The sequence below is a fragment of the Vulpes lagopus genome, chromosome 1 (genome assembly GCF_018345385.1).
Source record: "Vulpes lagopus strain Blue_001 chromosome 1, ASM1834538v1, whole genome shotgun sequence".
Taxonomy (NCBI): domain Eukaryota; kingdom Metazoa; phylum Chordata; class Mammalia; order Carnivora; family Canidae; genus Vulpes; species Vulpes lagopus.
The window spans coordinates 161092017-161117175 of NC_054824.1; the positions used below are offsets into that span (position 1 = coordinate 161092017).

A 25159-nucleotide genomic window follows, 5' to 3' on the forward strand; every position below is an offset into this window, starting at 1 on the left:
TCCCTTTACAAATGCCCTTTTGTTAGTTTTTAGGAAGGACTGTTCTGGGAGTGTCTGTTAATTCACCACTTAGAGCTAGCTGTAGTCCTTTACTTAGTCATTAAAATGGTAGAGGGAGCGAGCAGAGGAGTGAAGGGAAGGGCTTTTTGCTAGTATCTCTACAACTAGAAGACAGTTTTAAGTTAAAACCATAGGTCTATGTGTGCGTTTTTATGAAGTACCTGTGTTTATTGTGGATGAAGTTCATTATTTTGTAACACCTAAGCTTTTTGGTTGTCCTGAGGTGACAACAGCTAGCGAATTAACCAATTTAGAAGTTTCTTTTTGTTACCATCAATAGGAAAGAAGCATCGTGGACATGGAATTGTTAAGCTGTCTCTGAGAAATGTCAGGACTTACTGGGTTGGCAGCAAAGGTGCAGAAGGAAGTATAGAGGGAGAGATGTATGCTGATGTGTTTATATTTACATTTTAATGATAAGTGTTAATGTGTGTGTGTGTCTCTGGCTGAACTATAGTAGTACATTAAGTGATTCAGTAGGAACATACCTCCTTGCTAATATTTGAATAGTACAGATTGGATAATGAATTCTTTTAGAAGCGTTTTACGTTGCATACTCTGTTACTTTATATTTCAATTTTAATTGAACATTAAGGGATTGCAGTATTTTAATTGCAACTCAGCCAGTATCTTTATCTAGAGACCTGTTGCCATTTTTTTCTTTTATGATATTTTTGTTGCCAAGAAAGGCAGGATTACATTTTTTTTTTCTTTCAGATGGAGATGTTGTAGTATTATTGGTTATCAAAATACTCATAGTTTGGGGACTTTGAAATGGTAAATATTCATGGTGTGTAAAAAAAGCATGGTACATAACTGTACAATCTTAAGTCCATTAAAATGCTCACTTGTATAGATACACACATGGGACCTAGAAGTTAAACTGTAAATTGCTTGTGATTATAGATGACTTGGTTCTTTGCTTTTTGTGTTTTTCAGTTTCCTTTTTTGCACATGTTAACTTTAAAAAAAATTTGGAAACCTAAAAAAAACAAAATGTGCTTAAGCCACAGGTGTCTATTTGTATGACAGTAGGATTATTTTTTAAAAAATTCATTCCATACATAACCACTTACTATATTGCTTTTATTTTAATATAATTAATCGTGATAACTGCTTAACAAATCTGGGTTCATATATCCAGCAGTAATTATTAAACCCGTGCTAAGTTTCTTTGCTTTTTTTTTTTTTTGTAAAACATATTTTGTCTGATGACCTCTATTAGTATCCAAACTAAAATTGACTGAGATTGTTTCAGGCTAATGATTCTTCCCAAACATACTTCCTTCGACATAACAGACAGAATTCCCTGCGATAATGGGAAATTTTGTAAATACTTGGATTTGTCTTCTTTGGGAAAAAAGAAGCTTGCCTTTTATTAGATTATGTGTGATATTTAAGGTGTTTAAATCACAAAATGTAAATGGTAGAATTTAAGGTAATCCACCAGGTGGCAGACTTGTCAAGAGAATTCTATTTTTTTTTTTTTTTTTTAAAGATTTTATTTATTTATTCATGAGAGACACACAGAAAGAGAGGCAGAGACATAGGCAAAGGGAGAAGCAGGCTCCATGCAGGGAGCCCAATGTGCGACTTGATCCCGGGACTATAGGATCACATCCTGAGCCAACAGCAGACACTCAACTGCTGAGCCACCCAGGTGTCCCAAGAGAATTCTTAACGCCTGACTCACATTGCTACTGACAGTTCATAATAGACATTGGTGTGAAAAAACTAAATTACATAATTTTGGCTTATCTTTAGAAAGAGAAAATGACTTACCATTTTCAAAAGTAGCTTTTAATTATGTAAAATTTCCAACATTTACAAAAATAGCAAATAATATATTGAACCTCAGTGTACCCACCACCCACCCCAAATGCTAATTTTCAGTGTTTGGGCTTTTTTCAAAAAATATTTTTATTCTGAAAGAATCCATTTCTCTGTGTATTCATAGTTTCAAGCCTTCTTCCTATGTAGTTACTTAACAACTTATACTGAGATTTTGTCTCGACTTCTGTGAAGGCAAATACTATGTCATCTCAGAACCTCTAATATCTACCACATTACTAGCAACACAGAATTTTGTGGTTATCTACTTAATCCTTACTTAGCACTTCCTCTGCGCTGGACATGGTTCTAGAAGTGTAGTTTCTATTATCTTCATTGTACACTTGAAGAAACCGAAGCACAGAGAGATTCAATAACTTGCCCAGGTCATACAATTAATATTTCAACTGAGTCCATCTGGTATTAGAATACATATTCTTTCTCTCTACTGCCTCTTTAAAAATTTGTTGAAAAATGAATAAAAGATATATAAAAATTTTATAGAGTATTGACCAGACTCATTATAATAGGACACTGCACCTGGTAGTATCCTACCTTGTTTAGAGAATATGTGAAGACTACTTTCATATCTTGAAAATTTCTAATAGTCCTTTACTTTTATGCTAGACTTCACATATTGAGTTTTATTTAGGAACTGGACAGAAAAAATAGTAATAGTCATTTATTGAGCACTTACTGTGTGATGTCCATAGTACAGTTGTCATAGCAACACGTGAGGAAGGCTTTATAATTATTTCCCCATTTTTGCAGATCATGAAGCAAGGCTAATAAGGAGGTTAAGTAACCTGGGTCACTTGGCTGGATTTTGGTAGAGCCAGGCTTTAAACCAATGCCATCTGGTTCCTGAGTGTGTGTATTCTTTAAGACTGTACCCAACTAAATCCTGATTGTACACTGTTTAAAATTAATCATGCCAGTTAGGAGATAAATGAGTCAGTATTCTTTGTCATATTTCAAGCAGAATGTGAAGGTGAGAACATAGATGTTGGGGTGTCCATATGATTACTCAGTGACTTCAGACTCAGGCGTAACCATGTCCTGGGAGAAAAGTTGAATGATTTATAGAAGAGAAGACCAACAATAACAGCTGAAGGGAGGGAGCAAGATTGTTGTCATCTGAGATGTGCGAGAAGAGCAAGACCTAAATCTAATTTATGGCAAACCCCCAGTTAAAATGTTAAAGTGTCCAAATTCGATCAGGTCATGCTCTTCTGGTGTTTTCCAGAGCAGAAGTGGCAATCATTTCTGTGCCTGACCAGCTGACATTTCTGTGGTGTTTGGTATCATCACACATAGAAATATTGCAAAAAAATTTCTTGTAAACTACTGAATTGATACGGATTTTTAAAGGTTTGTATACTGTTTAAAATATACTGTTACCAGTACTATTAAATCACATCCACTTCAGTGCTTTGGAAAGATTGTTGGTTGTCCTTCATACTGGAGAAGTAAGGGAAAAGTTTTACAGTTTTCATTGTATAAATTTTCTGAGTAGTTGATTTTTGCCAAGTAATACTCTTATTTTGTAATAAAATGATTCAGGACAATAATACAATATGTACTTTAAAAAACAAGATTTTATTTATTCACGAGAGACAGAGAGAGAGAGAGAGGCAGAGACACAGACAGAGGGAGAAGCAGGCACCACATAGGGAGCCTGATGTGGGACTCCATCCCTTGACTGGGGCTCATGCCCTGAGCCAAAGGCAGATGCTCAACTGCTGAGCCACCCACGCATCCCTAATACAATATATACTTAGAAAATGGGTGTTTGTAAAATTCCCTATCAAGAAGTGGTGTTTAGTGGTAATTTCAGGCCTTGTGGAAGGTTAGTTGAGAAGAGATTTTTGGCTTCAGGGTTTATATCTGTCAAACCTGTCAAATTACTGTTTTCCCAGGGATCTGCCCTGATGCTTGCTGTGTGAGTCAGAATGAAATATTGATATAGCAAGCAGAGTACAATGATTACATTTGTTATAAACATATAACTCTGTTGTATTGAGTAACATGGGCCACATTGTGAGAAAGGATTTCTATGAGTCACTTTGATCCTAATTTTGGGGAATAGAACTATTATACTTTAAAAAAAATACATAACGCATCATTAACAGAAGGTAGTTTGATCATTTGTGGAGTGATTCAGAGACGTGCTTGTTTTGATAGTATATTTTGCTCCACTTCTTAATTTGTGCTTGCTGGCTTGCAGCAAAAACCATTTAATGAGAAATTGAAGTGTTAAGTGCCATACTTCATAGCATGAGTGATTGATAGGTACCTTTCCTTGTGTTATTTTCTTGAGGAAAAGATTTCCAAGCTGAGTACTGAAAAAAAAAATCAGCTGGGGCTCTTTTCTTCTCTCAGAACAATTTTCTAATATGATTTGATATTACTAGAGTAGGGGAATTGTAGAACTTCAGCTGTTTATTATTTTGGGGCTAATTTGGTGTTTGACCATTCTGAAGGTCCTTTGCTGGATTTACCTAGCATTTATTTTTACCTTCACTCTAGCAAGCTATTGTTTTATTTAGAAAGAAGCTCAAGTCACTGACTTCAGGTTGCCTAGATGGTAGTTTGGTTTTTATCTTTCATTCTTTTATGGAAATTAGTATATCTTTGAAATCAGCTTTAGATAGTCTAATAATTTTTCTTAAAGGACATCATTCTTCTCCATCCTGAAATGAGAATAAATTAGGGTGGTGACCCAGAGTCTCCATAATATTTTGTTTTGCTTTATTTTATATTATTTGTGTATAAATGTGTGTGTGTGTGTGTATATATACACACACACACACACATATATATATATATATATAATATATATGTTTTTGACCGAGCGCAAGTGAGCTTAAATGGGGTGGGGAAGGGGAAGAGAGAGAGTGAGAATCCCAAGCAGGCCCCCATGCCCAGTGTGGAGCTCAGTGTGGGGCTGGATCTCACTACCCCAAGATCATCATCTGAGCCAAAATGAAGAGCCAGATGCCCAACCAACTGAGCCACCTAGGTGCCCCTCCATAATGTTTTTTTTTTTTAAAGTTTATTCAATACTTCTGATATCGTGTTTATTTTCATATTCCTCTTATTTTCTGTGGGAAGGTCGAGGCTTTTTTTTTAAAATTTTTATTTATTTATGATAGTCACACAGAAAGAGAGAGAGAGGCAGAGACACAGGCAGAGGGAGAAGCAGGCTCCATGCAGGGAGCCCTACGTGGGACTCGATCCCGGGTCTCCAGTACCACACCCTGGGCCGAAGGCAGCGCTAAACCACTGAGCCACCTGGGCTGCCCTCACAGAACAGTTTTTAAAACATTATGGAGGGGGGATCCCTGGGTGGCGCAGCAGTTTGGCGCCTGCCTTTGGCCCAGGGCGCGATCCTGGAGACCTGGGATCGAATCCCACGTCGGGCTCCCGGTGCATGGAGCCTGCTTCTCCCTCTGCCTGTGTCTCTGCCTCTCTCTCTCTCTCTTATGAATAAATAAATAAAAAAAAAAACTGTTCTGTGAACTTAGTCTGTCCTCTTTGAGTTTGTTTTCTTTTTCCTTTCAGATCTTTGAGTTTTCTTTTAAGGCAGTAGAAAGATAACTTTCTTATTCCTTAGGAAAGCAGAGTATACAAAAAACCTTTCATTGTTCTCTGATAGTTATTTCAAGTGACAGTTGGTAAAGAATTATTGGCATTATCAGGTGAATAATTGGAAGCTTCTATCTCTTAGCCTTTTGTGGACAGAATTTTCATTATTTTCCATTGTTGGCACCTGGTCGAGCGGAGTTGCAATATAGAAGTATGAATATAATGCTATTTTTCAGGATCATATTTTAAGAAATACTTTTAAAAATATTGGTAATGAAAAAAAAATATTGGTAATGAAAGCATTGTTTTCTGTAACATGTTTTTATGAGTTGACATATTCTAGATATTTTAGAGCTCATCTTTAAATGAACTTTTAAATTTGAGACAATTATGGATTCACAGGAAGTTTAGTTATAGTACAGAGAGGCTCTATATATGCTTCCTCCAGTGGTAACATCATATGTGATTATAGTACAATATGCAAACTAGAAAATTTACATTGGTACTATCTGTAGACCTCAATTGGAGGGAGCTCGTTTTGAAATCCTTTGGTAAATCATACTATACTTACATAATAATTTCTAAATTATTTTTCTAGTGGTGAGAGATTTTTACTTAGCTTTATTTAACTTAAGGTGGCCAACCGAGGTAGTAATGAACAGAAGGACTACCAGGTCCTAGCTGAGGAGAGTTTCAGGTTGTTCAAATATGGAGGGTATTTTTTTAGTTGAAATATATATGACATACAACATTGTGTAAATTTAGGGTGTACAATATATTGATTAGACATATATATTGTAATATGATTATCCTTGTAGCAATAGGTGTAAGCACCTCTATCATATCACATGATTATTTTCCATAAGATTTCATCTCTTAGCAAGTTTGATTATAATACAATAATACAGTATTGTTTTCTATACTCACTGTATTGCATATCAAATCTCTAGGATTTATTTACTACCAGTTGCAAGTTTGTGTCCTTAAACAGCATCTTTCCTATTCTTCCCCTTCTCAACCCCTGGTAACCATCATTTTACTCCCTGCTTTCATGAATTTAGCTCTTTTAGATTCTACAGTATTGGTCTTTCTTTGCCTCATTTATATCACTTAACAGTGTCCTCAGGTCCATCCCTGTTGTCACAAATGGCAGGATTTCTTTTTTCTCATGGCTGTATAATATTCCATTGTATCCATATACCACATCATCTTTTTCCAGCCATCCATTGACCAGCATTTAGATTGTTTCCGTATCTTGGCTATTGTGATAATGTTGCAGTAAACATGGGAGTGCATATATCTCTTTGATATCCTATTTTCATTTCCTTAGGTGTTTCCCCAGAAATGGGATTTTTTAGATAATATGGTAGATCTATTTTTAAGTTTTTGAGGGGCATCTGTATTTTTCCATAGTGCGTAAACCAATTTACATTTTCAACTTAAAATGGAAAGTAACTTATTGGTTTAAGAAATTTTGGGTTCTAACATGGCTATTAAGTAATTAGGAGAAGTGATATTTTGACTATATCCTATGCCAGTTATCAACTTATTGCCTCTTGGTTCCAGTCAGCTCTCTTACCTGATTTACACTAGTGGAGCTTTTCTTTTTCTTTTTCTTTTTCTTTTTTTTAATTTTTAATTTTACCATTTCATTTATTGGTGTTCAATTTGCCAACATACAGAATAACACCCAGTGCTCATCCCGTCAAGCGCCCCCCTCAGTGCCCGTCACCCATTCATCCCCACCCCCCGCCCTCCTCCCCTTCCACCACCCCTAGTTCGTTTCCCAGAGTTAGGAGTCTTTATGTTCTGTCTCCCTTTCTGATATTTCCCACACATTTATTCTCCCTTCCCCTATATTCCCTTTCACTATTATTTATATTCCCCAAATGAATGAGAACATATAATGTTTGTCCTCCAATTGACTTATTTCACTCAGCATAATACCCTCCAGTTCCATCCACGTTGATAGAAATGACAAATACCCACCGTTTGCTTCAACGTGGATAGTGGAGCTTTTCTTTTTTGTATTTTTTCTTTGCAGCAAGTGCAATATTAAATCTAGCCAGTAGAGGATGGTAGAGAGACACTGCAGGAGGAAGGGTCTTTGTGCTTGTGGTCTCCTGTGCTTGTTTCTTGCTCTAAGATTCTGGGACAACTGGCAGTACTGTGCTCTAGCTATGAAGCCAGTGTACACACTCTCTCCTCGAGCTCAAAATCCTGTTTCTGGCTCAGCAAGATGTTCATGTGGACCTCCAGGCACAAGAGACTGTGGGCCTCAGGCCTCACACCCTTCTGCCGGTGAGCTGGCTTCAGGGGCTGTGATTTCCTCTGTTCACTTGCCTGTCAGGCATGGCTACCCGCACCTTGGTTGTTTCCTGCTTGCTTCTGGTCCAGCTTTGCCTGGGCAGTCCAGCAAACTTTGCCCTCCACTGTACTATATTCATACCCTCTCTGGTAAAGTTAGAATACCAGCTTTAGGGAGAGGATCTTCTTTCCAGGGTTGGTCTGGTTTCTTGGCGTACTCTCCCTCGGTTTTAGGGTATTCTTCAAAATTCTCTTTATAGTTATTCTCCTATTATAGTTAGTAATTCCTAATGGTAAACTTTCCCTGTTCAGATTTTGTGTTTTCTCTCCTAATTGGATCTCGACTAATTGAAGTACTTGATGAAATAAGCCCATAGATGGAGATTCAAAAGCATTTCTGGGGGGTGGGGACTGGGGGAAAAAAAAGGTTATTTAAAATTTTTTTTTTTAAGGAGAGGGAGTGGCAGAGATAGAGAATCTCAAGCAGTTTCCACACTTAGTGATGTAGGCTTGATCTCACAACAGTGAGATCATGACCTGAAATCAAGAGTTGGGAACTTAAATGACTGAGCCACCCAGATGCCCCTGGCTACTTTAGATAGCTTTTTTTTTTTTTAAAGCTGTTGTAATAGTGATAATGGTAAAGAAAAAACTATTTAATGATTTTTGCCATATGTCCATTTCCATCCCAGAAGTCCTGTAAAATACCTTTTTAGTTAAAGTTTTTGGTGGTAGTGTTGGGGAGGAAGCTAAAGTATGTTATTTTACCTTGCTAAGAAATACAACTAGTTAAGAGGCAATGTGAGGATTTGAATCCAGGGTGTCTTGCTATCCCTAAAGCCTTTTTCATTTGACTCTTTTGTATGACTTATTTTGGTGGGAAGGTGCAAGGAGAGGTATTAATTATCTGTTGATGTAATTATTTTATGTCACTAGTAAGCATTGCTAAAATTCTAATGTTTTATTCTTTTTTATAATGGCAGTTTAGTTTTATTTTTAACCTCTTTGGTTCATTTGAAGAGAAGAGGAGGAAGAACTACATAAAATGTTTTTATTTAGTAAGATATTAGGAAATTAACAAAAGTGCTCGCTTCGGCAGCACATATACTAAAAATTGGAACGATACAGAGAAGATTAGCATGGCCCCTGCGCAAGGATGACACGCAAATTCGTGAAGCGTTCCATATTTAAAAAAAAAAAAAAAAAAAAAAAAGAAATTAACAAAAGTTAAATTATATGTGAAATTTTTTATTTGTGCTTTAATATTAATTGGATTTTTTCTATTTTAACTATGTTTTAATAAATTTACTTGTCCTTTTAATTCTCATGATTTTTCTTCTTTCTTCTTTTTAAAGAGGGAGAGAATGAGAGAGATGAAGGGAGAGGGGCAAAGGGAAAGGGAGAGAGAATCTTAAGCAGGCTCCATGCCCAGCACAGAACCCAACATGGATCTTTATTTCACAACCCTGAGATCATGACCTGATCTGAAATCAAGAGTCAGATGCTTAACTACTGAACCACCCAGATGCCCCTCTCCTGTGATTTAAAAAAATTTTTTTTCTTTTTAATTACTTTATTTTCACATTTGTTTTTATTTAAATTCGATTTGCCAACATATAACACCCAGTGCTCATCCTATCAAGTGCCCTCCTCAGTGCCCATCATCCAGTTACCCCATCCCTCCACCCACCTCCGCTTCTGCAACCCTTTGTTTCCCAGAGTTAGGAGTCTCTTAGGATTTATCTCCCTCTCTAATTTTTCCCACTCAGTTCCTTTCCTTTCCCTTATAATCCCTTTCACTCTTTCTTATATATCATGCATGAGTGAAACCATATGATGATTGTCCTTTTCCGATTGACTTATTTCACTCAGTTCCATCCATGTCGAAGCAAGTGGTGGGTATTCCATCTCTTCTGATGGCTGAGTAATATTCCATTGTGTATTTATACCACATCTTCTTTATGCATTCATCTATTGAAGGACATCATGGCTCCTTCGACAGTTTGGCTATTGTGGGCATTGCTGCTATGAACACTGGAGTGTAGATGTCCCGGCGTTTCACTACATCAGTATCCTTGGGGTAAATACCCAGTACTGCAATTGCTGGGTTGTAGGGTAGCTCTATTTTTAACTTCTTGAGGAACCTCCACACTGTTTTCCAGAGTGGCTGTACCAGTTTGCATTGCCACCAACAGTACAAGAGGGTACTCCCTTTCCCACATCCTCTCCAACATTTGTTGTTCCCTGTCTTGTTAATTTTCGCCATTCTCACTGGTGTGAGGTGGTATCTTTGTGGTTTTGATTTGTAGTTCCCTGATGGCAAGTGATGCGGAGCATTTTCTCATGTGCTTGTTGGCCATGTGTATGTCTTTGCTGAAATTTTTGTTTATGTCTTCATTTCATGATTGGATTTTTTTTTGTTTCTTGTGTGTTGAATTTGATATGGTTTTTATAGATCTTGGATATTAGCCCTTTATCTGGTAGGTCATTTGCAAATATCTTCTCTCATTCTGTAAGATGTCTTTTAGTTTTGTTGACTGTGCTGTGCAGAAGCTTTTTATCTGAAGTCCCAATAGTCATTTTTGCTTTTGTTTCCCTTGCCTTCATAGATGTATCTTGCAAGAAGTTACTGTGGCCAAGTTAAAAAAGGTTGTCGCCTGTGTTCTTTTCTAGGATTTTGATGAATTCTTGTCTCACATTTAGATCTTTCATTCATTTTGAGTTTATCTTTGTGTCTGGTGTAAGACAGTGGTCTAGTTTCATTCTTCTGTACGTGGCTGTCCAATTTTCCCAGCACCATTTATTGAAGAGACTGTCCTTTTTCCAGTGGATAGATAGTCTTTCCTGCTTTGTTGTTTCCAATATTAGTTGACCATGGAGTTGAGTGTCCATTTCTGGGTTCTCTGTTCTGTTCCATTTATCTGTCAGGTCTCTTTTTGTGCCAGTACCATACTGTCTTGACAATCACAGCTTTGTAATACAGATTGAAATCTGGCATTGTGAGGTCCCCAGCATTGGTTTTCTTTTTCAACATTCCTCTGGTTATTCAGGGTCTTTTCTGATTCCATACAAATCTTAAGATTACTTGTTCCAACTCTAAGAAGAAAGTCCATGGTATTTTGATAGGGATTGCACTGAACATGTAAATTGCCCTGGGTAGCATAGACATTTTCACAATATTTATTCTTCCAATGTTTTTCCACTTCTTTGTGTCTTCCTCAATTTCTTTCAGAAGTGTTCTGTAGTTTTTAAGGTTAGATGCTCTGCCTCTTTGGTTAGGTTTATTCCTAGGTATCTTATGCTTTTGGGTGCAATTGTAAATGGAATTGACTCCTTCATTTCTCTTTCTTCAGTCTCATTGTTAGTGTATAGAAATGCCACTGATTTCTGGGCATTGATTTTGTATCCTGCCACATTGCCGGATTGCTGTATGAGTTCTGGCAATCTTGGGGTGGAGTCTTTTGGGTTTTCTAAGTTTTCCTATGACATGGTATCATCTGTGAAGAGGGAGAGTTTGACTTCTTTGCCAGTTTGAATGCCTTTTATTTCTTTTTGTTGTTTGATTGATGAGGCTAGGGCTTTGCCTGTGTTGAATAACAGTGGTGAGAATGGACATCCCTGTCGTGTTCCTGATCTTAGGGGAAAGGCTCTCAGTTATCCCTATTGAGAGTGGTATCTGCTGTGGGCTTTTCATAGATGATTTTTAAGATACTGAGGAATGTTCCCTCTATTTCTACACTGAACAGTTTTGATCAGGAATGGATGCTGTATTTTGCAACTGCTTTCTTTGCATCAATTGGGAGGATCATATGGTTCTTTTTAATAAAGCTTTTTTCTTTTTAATAAGGCTGGCTAATGGTTTATCTTATTAATTCTTTCAAAGAACCAACTCCTGGTTTTGTTGATCTGTTCTAAATTTCTTCTGGTCTCTATTTCATTGAGTTCTGCTTGAATCTTTATTATCTCTCTTCTTCTGCTTGGTGTAGGTTTTACTTGCTGTACTTTCTCCAGTTCCTTTAGTTGTGAGGTTAGCTTGTGTATTTTGAGTTTTTTCCAGTTTTTTGAGGGAGGCTTTTATTGCGATGTTTCCCTCTTAGGACTGCTTTTGTTGTATCCTAAAGATACAACAATGGTTGCATCTTTATTTTCAGTAGTTTCCATGAATCTTTTTAATTCTTCTGTAATTTCCTGGTTGACCCATTCATCTTTTAGTAGGATGCTCTTTAACCTCCACGTGTTTGAGTTTCTTCCAAATTTCTTCTTGTGATTGAGTTCTAATTTCAAAGCCTTGTGGTCTGAAAATATGCAGGGAACAATCCCAATCTTTTGTATAGGTTGAAACCTGATTTATGACCCAGTATGTGGTCTGTTCTGGAGAAAGTTCCATGTGCATTTGAGAAGAATGTGTATTTAGTTGTATTCGGATGGAAAGTTCTGTACATATCTGTGAAATCTGTTTGGTCCAGTGTATCATTTAAGTACCTTGTTTCTTTGGCGATATTCTGCTTAGAAGATCTGTCATTTGCTGAAAGTGCTGTGTTGAAGTCTTCTACTATTAGTGTATTATTATCTAATTATCTCTTCACTTTGGTTATTAACTGATTGATATACTTGGCGGCTCTCACATTAGGAGCATAAATATTCATGATTATTAGGTCTTCTTTTTGGATAGGCCCTTTAAGTATGATATAGTGTCCCTCTTCATCTCTTACTACAGTCTTTGGTATAAACTCTAATTTATCTGATATGAGGATTGCTACCCCAGCTTTCTTTTGAGAACCATTTGAATGATAAATGGTTCTCCACCCCTTCATTTTCAGGCTGGAGGTGTCCTTAGGTCTAAAATGAGTCTTTTGTAGACAGCATATAGATGGGTCTTGCTTGAGGGGGTGAGTCTTCTCTATCTCATGGATCTGAATGCCTGTTTCCTTCCCCAGATTTGGGAAGTTCTCAGCTATGAATTGTTCAAATATACTTTGTGATCCTTTCTCTCAGCCTCTTCTGGAATCCCAATTAGATGTATATTCTTCCTTCTCAAGCTATCATTTATTTCCCTAAGCCTTTCCTCATGGGCTCTTACTTGTTTTTCTCTTTTTTCCTCAGACTGCTTCCTTTCAATCAACTTGTCTTCTGTGTCACTCACTCTGTCTTCCACCTCATTTAACCCTAGCAATTAGAGCACCCAATTTGGATTGGTGCTCATTTAATCTAGTTTTAATTTCAGCCTGATTAGATTTCAGTACTGCAGTAACAGTCTCTAGAGTCCTTTATGCTTTTTTCCAGAGCCACCAGTAAGTAGCTTTATAATTGTACTTTTGAATTGAATTTCTGACATTGTATTTCAATCCAAATTCTGTAACTCTGTGGCAGAGTATTGTTTCCAGTTCTTTTTTTTTTTGTGGTGAATTCTTCCTTCTAGTCATTTTGTCCAGTGCAGAGTGGCTGTATGAGTGGGCTGAGTCAAAAATATCAACCACGAACTGAATAAAATACACCCTAGATGATTCTGAAGAGATCAGAGACCAGAAAATAACAGAAAAAGAAAAACAGAACAAAATAAAACAAAGGACCACTAAAGTGAAAAATAAATTTTAAAACAAAGTAGTAAAAATTAAAAGCCAAAAACCAAGAAGACCTATACTCCTATAAAGACCTAACATTGACCACAAAAACATAAACAAGATAAAAGGCGGACAGAATGGAAAGGAAGAGAGAATATAATCTCACAGAATGAACCAACACAGTGTTCCACTTGGTTCTGGGTGTTTATTGCTCGTGTGTTAGAAGGTACTAACTTCCACCATTGTAAAACAAAGTGAGGCAGGAAAAACAAAAAAACAAATACCCATATCTCATGTATCTACCAAAATTAAATTGAATATGTTGAAGGGAATCCAGAAGTGAAAAATATATCCAAGATATGTAATTGTAGAAATATGAAACTCAAAAAGGAAAAACTTGTTAGAAGTAAAAACTTTTTCTCTCTGTAACATTCCAGCTGTTCTCTTTTTAAATCTCAGGGTGAATTTGTAGGCGTTCAGGATGTTTTGAAAGTTATTTGGTAAGTTTGTGGGACCAGATGAGTTTAGGACCCCTACTTTTCTGCCATCCTGCCACCTCCCTCTCCTGTGATTTTTTTCTAATTGTTATTCACATGTTTTCTTTAAGGTTCATGTATTTTGGTGAGTTACTTTATTATTCCACTATACTACAGAAGGTTGTTACTCTTTTGTTAACTGATCAAAGCTTTATATAGATTAAGTCTTTTAAAAGGAATTGAACTCCTGAGGAATCTATAGTATTTTACACACGGATGACATTGTTTAATATTAAAGTTCTCTTTACTTAGAATGTAAATATCAAGATAGGGCTCTGCAGAAGAGAGTTAACACAGTAGAGCTAAAACTGCTATTCTAAAGGTCTGCTGGTAAGGTTGGTTCTTGAATGGCATCTGGAAACTTGGATTTTGGGAGTGCTTCTCACCATTCCTAGAAATGTAAGTGGCTCACAATGCCTAAACTCTTTGAAGAAACAGCATGATTTATGCTGAACACTTTTCTTCTGGAATCTGGGCTCTCTTATGTCCTAGGCAAAGGATGCCTGTGTGACCAGTCCCCAGTCAAAACCTTGGACACTGAATCTCTGACTTTTCCTGGCAAACAACTTTTCACACATGTCACAATTCATTGCTGGAGAAATTAAATGTGTCATCAGTTACTCCACAGGGGGCGGACTCTGCACTTTACCTGTTCGTCTTTTCCTTTTGCTGGTTTTGCTTTGTATCTGTTCACTGTAATAAATCATAGACAGAAGTACAACTATATGCTGAGTCCTGCGAGTCCTCCTAGCAAATCTTTGAACCTGAAGTGGTCTTAGAGACTCCAACACAAGAGCATTTTGTTGTGACTCATTTTTCATGTAGGAATCACATTTAAAATCACCATTTTCTTCCTTGGGGGTGTATTTGTAGTTTTTGTTGATTATAGAAAATGAGCATTCGCCTAATTGAAGGTTTATTAATGAGGATATAGGTCAACTATTTTGGACCTTTACGGAGCAGTAACATTTGTGAGATGAGGTTATGAGCTGATGCATAGTAAATATATTTTTGGGTTTACAATTCTGCAAACTCATTAACCAAGAGTGTCTTTGGATACTCAGAAGTAGTTATATTTCCTTCACGCCCTTCAAATAAAAACTCTACACTCATATTCTCTTCCCATTCCAACCCCCCCTCCCCCATCAATAACAGGAAAAGGATGCCAATATTCCTCTGGTAGTACTGCCCTTTCCTTGACTTGTACACCTTTGTTGTTCTAAACTGTAGTAAAGCAGAGTATTCCAGAGCTCTGCATGCTCTTGCCAAGATCCTTCTTCCTACCCTCAATCTTCAGCCTCACTGAAATCTATTTGTTTTGCCTGTTTCTTTTGGGCCTTCTAAGAAGTCCAAGGCTCCTGGGTTTTCCATCAATACTCAAATGCTGATCCCCTGTATATCCTGTCTTCTGACTCTCATCTTCCACCTTTACCCAGCTTTTGGAACATTCCATTCTATACTCTGGAACTCATAGTCTGTCACAGCACAGTTTCTTTCATCCCCAAACTGATTTCTGAATGTTCCCTTCACTTTACACAAACTGGGCTTTCACCCAAGTCTACTCCTTTCTTTAAAGCCTTTTCATGTGATGACTGTTTTTTCTCCTCCAGCCCCTTGTACCTTTGGCCTGGAGATGTATGAGTTTCCTTCTTGCATGTCTTTGCTCCTTCCAGACTGTTTCCTCTTCCCTCCTTGAAAACTCACAGCTTCGAATTTAATGCTCTCAGAGTTTCCCATCTGCTAGCCTCTCTTATTGCAATTATCTGCACATCCTTGGGATTCCCATCATTCTTTGAAGATTTTAGCCTCTGGCTCACTGTCATTCTCTGATTTTTAGGCTTATCCTAATTTATGGCAGTGTCAGTATCTATGTAGATGATTTTTCTAATAACCTAGCTTCTTAGTTTATTGACCTCTTCTTGTCCACAGATCTTTTCCTCTTCCCCAACCACCTATTTCCACAACCATACTTGAATTTGACTGTGAGTTCATGACTGAACTCCCTTCATAATCTCAGTGTCATGTATCCCACTGTCTGATCATTACCTCTTATCTCTCTAATTCATTCTCATTTTCTCAATTCCACTAATTCTTTGATCTGAGACTAATTCTGTGGTCCTATCCTGTTTTACTGTCCCTCATCACCACTCACTTCATGTTTTTACTCTATTAGTTGTCTCTGTCCCAATTAGATTCCATTATCTATCTTTATAAATTATTCCTTTATATACTCCACAATCCCCTTGTTCTCTTTTCCATTTTCCTACTCGCTTGGCATATTCCCATCTCTAGTTAGTTCCAGCTTTCTGCTCCTTTGCACCAACACCTATTATAACTAAATGTAGCTGGGGAAATAACAGGCATATAGTCATGCTAATTGACTTCACTTGAGGTTTGTGACCATAACTTCAGTTGTACCTTTATGTTGCTAGCATCCCTATTATTTTACTAGACAAGCTATTTCATCTTTTACCTAGGCTATTTCATACCTTCTCTTCAAATATCCATCATGTCTTCTACCATGTTTGCTCTCAACCAGTGATCTCTTATTTAAGATGATAGAAAAAATAATAGAACCTAAATATGACCATCAACTTGTCTACCAATTTATCTCATCTATACAGTCTTTTCTCTTATTACTCTGGATGAAGTGCCCATGCTTTTGGCCAACTTTCTACTTGCATAGTATATTTTATTCGATTTTTCCTTCCTGACATTAGTTTAACAGTCTTTCCTCTACCACACTTACTCCTTAGTTACCTCACCCAGTCTTTTTAAATATATGACTTTAAATATATCTATAAATGAATGACTTCCACATTTTTAATCTCAAATCTGAGGTCTCTTCTGAGTCCCAATTTTATACACACACCGCCTCCAAATCTACATTTGGCATTTGTTTCCTTGCTTGTTTATAGCAGCTTTATTCATAATTACCCAAAGTTGGAAGCAGCCAAGATGACTTTTAATATGTGAGTGAATAAACAAACTAAGGTACATGCAGTCAATGGAATAATCACTAAAAAGAAATGGGCTTTCAAGCCAGGGAAAGGAGGAACTTAAATGTATATTGCTGTGAAAGAAGTCCATCTGAAAAGGCTACTATGATTCCAAATGTATGACATTCTAGAAAAGGCAAAGCTATGGAGACTGTAAAAAGATTAGTGGTCAAGGGTTGGAGGGGAGAGAGTGTTAAATAGATGCAACATGAAGATTTTAGAAGAGTGAAACTATTTTGATGACCCTGTAATGGTGGATTTAGGCAGTCACTATATATTTGTCAAAACCTGTACACTGTACAACACTAAAAGTGAATCCTGTTGTAAAGTAAGGGTTTTGGGTGATAACAATTAAGTTAGTGAAGGTTAAACAAGTATATCACTGTAGTGCAGGATGTTGACGGTAGAGGAAGGGTTTGGGGCAGTATTTCAGAACCCTGTACTTTATGCTCAATTTTTCTGAAAGCCTAAAACCACTTCAAAAAAATCTATTAATTAAAATAAAACTATGTGCTATATAACTAAATATTTAAAGCAGCAGAAGTAACTTCTTGGCAAACCTGAAGTACAGAATCTAGACATTCCCATCTGTACTCAAGGCATCAGGCAACACTGAGAATGGGTAGGGCGGAACACAACAATCACTGGGAGGCAAATCAACATAGCTGTGGGGTCTCTACCATTTATTCTCTATTAAGATATGACCTATCGAAAGGGAATGATGTTTGTGTGATCAAATCAGGTTGCTTCTCCTTCCCCATTGCAATTAATCTTTTCATCATCATCTTAATTCTCTTAGCACACTCAGGGCATAACATATTATTTTCTAGGTCTGGGGATGAAAAAGTACAGGTGAGTAACAGGAAGAGAAGGATCATCCTTTTGGGAGTGTCAGGTACTCAGGTCTGACCTGTATGGAACTGCAGGCGAACTTAACCTTTTGTGTCTGCCAAGACAGGTCTGTCATGGACCATACACCACCTGACACCAAAAGCTTGCAGCAGCAAGGTCTCAACAGAAGCAGGAATAGAACATGAACTCACAGACCTGAACTGACTGGCTCTTGCAGCATTTCTTGACCATCCTGCCAACATGCCTTCCTTTGCTGAAGTAATCACTTCAACTCTATTAATCTCTTCCTGTCTTTCACTCTTACAGCTTTCCTAAATCCTTGCTCTCTTAGCCACCATCTTGCATTTCCTCTAATATGACTGCAATTTAGCCTCTGGTGATGTTTTAGGAATATTGTTTATTTCAGAGTAAGCATATTTCTGGAGCCTCAGGTAAACCTTTATTTTCTGGCCACCAGTACTCAAATTGTTGACACCAGTTCCACAGAGTGTCCCAAGCCACTTTATTAACTGGAGGCAAACTGGTTGGGAAAGGAAGGATTGTGGTATTACAACTATGTTTTGGACAAGACTTGAATTATTCATTTATTTAAGGATAATGAACTTTATCATTTGTCCCAGGCATCTTCTGACTGACTTCTGAAGTTGAAGAAATATTTGGTTCCATTTGATGTTCTTCATTAGGTTCCTCATTAACTGGAACCAAGTGGAAACTACATTTTCTTCCTCTAATGCTTCCTCAGAGAAATTCTTACTGTTTTCATAATTTGAGTACGATATTTCTAGGAACCCTCTGAGGAGGACAAAGCCAGCAGTGTAATGTATTAGGATGTCTGTTGCTTACTCCTTTTCACATCTTCATTTGGCATTTCAAAGTTATGGTGTCCACCCTTTATTCCCCTTTTTTTGTAAAAAAAACAAAACAAAACAAAGTTATGGTGTCCAAAACTCAAATTTGATTCCCAACCCTGTTCCAAACCTGTTCCTTCTATAGCCTCCCTCAGTCTTAGCAGTTTGTAACTTGACCCTTCCATTTACTCAGGGCGAGTAACTTAGAGTCAGATCTTTCATTCTGTACACTTTATTCTTAGTAAATCTTATCAGTTCTACTTTTAACTATATAAGGAAAGATAAAACTCTAGACAAAAGGGTTAAAAAAATGTATCAATACACATGGAAGAAAATTTAGATGAAATAAAGAGTAATTAGAAGGAAAAAAAGTAAATGAAATTATAGCTGAGAAAAAGAATCAGGAACTCCAGATGGAATCACTATTATTCTTATATTGTTAAAAAGTGCTCAAGTTGTTTATGCTTTACATTTCCTCATATAGTTGATTTTAGGATTTTTTGCTGATGTTTTATCTTTACCTACATTCGATTAACCTTTGTGTGGGAGAAAATGAGCCCTTGTGAATCAGCAGTGGCTGTGGGGGAAAATATTATTTTTCTTTATGCTTTTTGATGTTTTTAAATTGTGTTTACAAGTATATTCAATTATAAAAATTCTTGGCTTTTAATTATTTTGATATATATTTGGTATATGCAAAAGCCCAAATAATGTATCATTATCCCCAAATTTCCTATATTATTCCTATTGAGTGGTAAAACAAAATGATTACTAAATGTTTTTAGCAGTGATTAAACGCAGTGTTAGATTTTGAAATTTCTTGGTTTGATTATCCTAATCCTTTTTAATATTCTATTTTTATCTGACTATAAGTTCTTCTTTTGTATTTGAACAGAGTTAGTGGAAGTATTCATATTTGAATATGGTTCTGCATTTCAAATTTTGATCCATTATAATGTGGGAGTTAATGGGAACATTATTTCCCCAGGATGGTATGCTTGGATGTTGTGTGTTCTTGAAGTTTACTGGTTGATAATTTTAAAAAGGAAGAAAAAAAAAGGTCTTAAAAATACTGCCTTTTCTTTTATAGCCTCTTTGCAGATTAAATTCTCTGTACTGGTAGCAGATCTAAGCATCTATTTAAAATATTTTTTTTTTAAAAAGATTTTATTTATTTATTTATTTATTTATTTATTTATTTATTTATTTGAGAGAGAGCCTGCGCATGTGTGAAAGTGTGAGTGGGGACAGGGGAGGGCAGAGGGAGAGGAAAGAGAATCTCAAGCAGATTCTGTACTGAGCATGGAGCCAGTATCCCAGGGCTTGATCCCACAATCCTGAGATCACAACCTGAGCCGAAATCGAGTCAGGCACTAACCGCCTGAGCCAACCAGCTGCCTCCTAAGCATCTATTTTATTTTTTTCCCTAGTAATTACTCCTAATACCCCAGATAATCTTAGAGAAAAAAGTAAAAATTTCCTACTTGAAGAACAGAAAGAAAAGAACAACCAGTTTTTTAAACCTTATTTGCTGGTAAGTATAAAACCTAACGGAGAGACTTCTTCCTGTGATTAATGTCACTGAAGCTAGCAAGGCTTTTAAGTTCACCAACTATGGAGTCCTTCATCTGGATTTAAATCCTGGCTCTGCGGTGATTTGGCCAAGTTATTTAATTTCTCTGTGCTTCGGTTTCTAATTTGTAAATTGTTAATAATACCTTTTAAGAATTTTTGGAGGGGGCAGCCCGGGTGGGTCAGTGGTTTAGCCCAGGTGTGATCCTGGCGACTCAGGATTGAGTCCTATGTCAGGCTCCCTGCATGGAGTCTACTTCTGCCTGTGTCTGTGCCTCTCTCTCCCTCTCTGTCTCTCATGAATAAATAAATAAAATGTTTAAAAAATTTTTTTTCAGAGGAAAAAAATTTAGACAATACCTGTAAAGTACTTGGATTAGTCCCTGACTCAGAATAAATGCTTAATAAATGCTTGCTGTTATTACTATTGGTAGTATTATCACTAGTACCTCAATCACCAGTACAACAATTACTGAGTTGGTTTTGAATGATAAGTGGAAATCAGAGTAGCCTGCACAATCAGAGTAGACCGCTACTGTGAGAAGGCAAACACCTTGGCCAGATTTTTTAGCACTTATGTACATGCAAGTGGTCTTTGCTTTGCAGTTATGATAATGCACAAATTTATATTACTTTGGTTTAGTTAAATAACACCAGTCCTGCAGGCCACATGGTTCAAATTTTTGTTATCATGGTATATTAGTTTTGAGTAATTGCAGAAAGTAAAGACTCTGCTATTAACTCTTCAGTCCATAGTCTTTATATATAAGTACAAGATCAGGGACTAGTCACGTCACTACTTTGAAATTGTTTTGATAATGGTAATAGTGTATCTCTTACTTTGTTTACTACCAGACAACAAAGTGTGTTGTTGTATTACATCCTTATCTCTCAGTGATAATAAACCTGTGTAACATTTCACAAAAATGGGTAATCTAAAGAGTTGGCCAAGAAAGATAAAAGTGAAACAAAGAAATGAAAAGTGATAATGCTAAAAGTGAAATTGCATGTGATCTTAGATTTGGAAATGATGACAGCAGAATGAAGATAGGAAGAGACCTAAGCCCTGCATGAAACTATGGTGTGAACCATTCTGAAAAAGTCTGGTGAATATAAAGAGCACAGTAAAGTCACTCTATCATCTTTAAGTTTCAGTAGGAATAGAGAGCTGCTTAGGGTTGAAATGGAGCATTTACTTCTACTTTGGATTAAAGACTGTGATAAGAAAGAAAATTCTAGTGAGTTTTGCAAGCAATTAAGCCAAAATTTTGAAGTTAGTTCCCACATTGAAAGGCAGTGGTAATTGCAAGACTGGAGATCATGAGGTTTCTTTAGCTGAGTTTTGGAAGAAATATACAAGCATGCAATTGAAAACATTCATGTGGGAAGCCTGGGTGGCTCAGTCAGCATCTGACTTTTGATTTTGGCTTAGGTCATGATCTCAGGATTCTGGGATTGAGACCTGTGTTGGGCTCTGCATTCATTAGAGAGTCTGCTTGAGGATTCTCTCTCTCCCTCTTCCCTTGTCCCTCCACACTGCTCACACATGTGCATGCTCACTCTCTTTCTCAAATCTTAAAAAAATGCAGCATGACAGGAAGCAACAATAAACAGTATGCATGTGGCATGCATGGCAGAACTTTTACTGTACCATACAAATAACTTTTCAGGATTTGAATAGGACATAAGTGGAATTATAAAGATGTAGGACCATGGGAATGTTGACATTGCCACTGTACAGTGGAATCTAGATAGGCACTAGAGGAACATAGTGAGGATTAATTTAGCAGCATAAGTAAGGAAAGTGGTTGTGATGAAAAGGATGATGTCCTGGAGGAAGTTATGCCGGCAAAAACTTCACATTAAAGGAACCCTCAGAAATATTTCATAATGTTTCATGATGGACGGAAAGCATTTTATCCTTAGCACAAAGGATAAAATATTGGAAGCAGATTCAAACTGAGAAAGGAATATGAGTGTTTACCAAGGCACAGAAAAAAATGCTTACTCTGCATTGTAAATTATATGAAAAGAAAGCAAGCTCTATTCAATCTTGTTTCTGAAGAAATAAAGCACTTTTATGTTTCTGAGTGATTTATTTATTTATTAGATTTTATTTATTTATTCATGAGAGAGAATGAGAGAGGCAGAGACACAGGCAAAGGGAGAAGCAGGCTCCCTGCAGGGAGCCTGGTGCCAGGACTCAGGATCATGCCCTGAGGCAAAGGCAGCCGCTCAACCACTGAGTCACCCAGACATCCCCTGAATGCTTTAAATTACAAAGTACTAAATAAATAATAGTGTACTTTGTCCCCCTCCATTTCCTTGTATACTTACAACTGACAGCAAAGAGTTTTTAAAGTTTTGACAAAAATAAAGGTTGCAGAACAATTAAAAATTTCCCCATTGATCCTAACATCACTTTGCCCAGTTTCTCTTGTGTGGTTAATTGTAATGGTTCTCCATACTGCGCATAGTGAGGAATGCCTGTGTATCTGTCTTGATCCCTTTAGCGAGTGAAAAACCCAACATTTCTCATCTGGGGAACTTTTCCAACTATCTTTTAACTTCTTCAGTATGAGATTGAGTGGGATTCCAATTTTTATAAAATTCATCTTTTAGTCTGAAAAAATATGATTGACATAGCTTTTTTTGGTATTTCCGTTTACCTCCTCTGACATACTGTCACTTTTGCATTTTTAACAACAAAAATTCAGTTAGGAGACAGTGTTCCTTAACTGACATTGGTAGGTGCTTGCCCCCTTTCGTTTTCCTTTCTTCCTTTTTATCCATAGTCTTCATGGAGGTAGATAGGATTCTGACCATTTGATGGACGGAAAGCAAAAGCAAAACATTTAAGTTGACTGTTACAGAACATTAATGTGGTTTTCTCACTCTTCCATCACTTAAGTGTAAAGCAATGCTAGATTTGCTAAGTTCTGGTGTTTGTGTGGATGCTAACTTGGTGTTAAAAACTGTTTCAAGTTCTATTTTGGGTAAAAACTCAGAGGTATTATGGAAGGTTAAACTTTCTCTTCTTAATAATAGTGGCAATTGTCAGAGCTCCTGGGCAGCTTAGTTGGTTAAACATCTGCCTTTGCCTTAGGTCATGATCCCAGGAGCCCTGTGTGGAGCTTCCTGCTCAGCCGGGAGACTGCTGCTTCTTCTCCCTCTGTGCTCTTTCTCTCTCTAAAATAAATAAAATCTTAAAAAAATAATAGTGGCAATTGTAATAATTTATAATTGGGAACTACTTTCTAGTTTACAGTGTACTTTCACCCTGTGGGTTTTCATTTCAGCTTACATGAACATAGCGAACTTGTAAGCAGATAGCATTTGTATTTCAGAAATGTAGAAAGTGAGATATTGCAGTATAACTTGCCCTGGATCACATGGAGAATTCGTAATCTTTCCTGATAGGCTACGGAGGTGACAGAGTATAATGTGTAAAAGACCTGCAGTTTTGGATCATGGACATGGGCTTGAATCCCAGTCTTTTAACTTAATAGCTGTGTTGTTTGGGACAAATCACTTCTACCAAAATGAAAACTAGTTGCATTTTGCATACACAGGTTGTTTTGAAGTGTAAATGCAGCAAAGTACTAATGTCTGACTTAAGGTATTTAATAAACAGTATATACCATAATTAATGTAATAATGTTAATATATCTCATTCTCGGGAGATTTGATTTCAAATTTTAGGTCAGCTATGTACTATATTATAAATAATATCGGTTATGTCTCTTTTATGCTTTATTAACATTCTGTTTGTATAGTGATCGTAGAACTTACCGTATCAGGTTGTAATTCCCTGTTTACTTGTATTTTTCTCCCTCTATAGACTGTGAGCTGCTTGAGAAAACAGGTGTGATGACAGTTTTCTACATTATTTATAGAGTTAACAAGAAAAGGTTGAATGCTTTGACCTCCCCAATGAAATACTTAATATTCGCGCTAGGTGGTTGTGGTACTAATAATATCTAATTACTGACACATTATTCCGAATAAACCTTGCTTGTCTGTGTAGGAAACCTGATGTGCTTTAATGAAATATAATTTTGAAAATGACTAATACAGCTTGATAGAAAAAACTGCAATTTTCGTGTTGGAAGAACTCCTTAGAGTTTGGGTATTACACCTTTCCTGTTTTCTAGAAGAGGAAGCAGAAGCTCAAGGGGTTGGGTGCTTCCTCTAAGGTCATACTACCGGTTGGTGTCAGGATTTAAAAAAAAGTTTTTATTTTATTTATTTTAGAAGGAGAAAAAGGGCCGGGGAGGGGGGGGGGGCGGGTGGAAGAAGATGGGGAGGGAGAGGGACAAGCAGATGCTGCACTGAGCATGTAGCCTGACTTGGCTTACAATCTTGAGATCATGACCTGAGCTGAAATCAAGAGCTGGACACTTAACTGACTGAGCCACCCAGGTGCCCCAGTGGCAGGATATTTTATTTATAATCCAGGAAAAGAGCAGCATATCAAAGATCATCAAAATAAGTGAGAGCGTTGCCATTTAAGGAAAACCTAAACCTCTAAAGGTTCTTTATTGCAGTAGAGTTTAACATGGGAATATTAGGAAAATATAAAATTGTATCAATTTTATCATTTACCTGCAAATGATTGGCAAACAAAATGATAAAAAACTTTGTTTTCAAAAAGAGCAAAAAGAAATGTAGGGAGGTTGCATACTAAATTGTTAACATTGGTTAACATTGATTCCTAAGGGGGCTGATGTTAGAAGAAGGGTAAATTATGTTTTCTTTATACATTTTGGTATCCGTTAACTTTTTTTTTTTTTTTGGTATCCGTTAACTTTTAAAGTGAATACATAATAGTTTTGTAACTTAAAAGCTCTCTATATAATATAGAAAATTGTTTAAAAAAAAACATGAGAGATACAAACCAAAACAAAGCATATAGGGAATGTGAGAGATGTCTTCTGTCCCTATTACCTTTTTAGTTGGGGGCAGGGGGGACCAAATTTCATATCTAAAAAAAGAATTCACTTCTT

General features: G+C 36.8%; 1 protein-coding gene and 1 non-coding gene across 7 annotated transcripts in view; both read left to right on the forward strand.

Moving 5' to 3' along the window:
- RABGAP1L (RAB GTPase activating protein 1 like) overlaps positions 1 to 25159 on the forward strand; it is a 737000-nt gene that overhangs the window by 84250 nt on the left and 627591 nt on the right. The window lies entirely within an intron of this gene.
- Positions 8869 to 8976, forward strand: LOC121474718. The gene has a single exon (XR_005983493.1). It is a non-coding gene; the product is annotated as a U6 spliceosomal RNA (small nuclear RNA).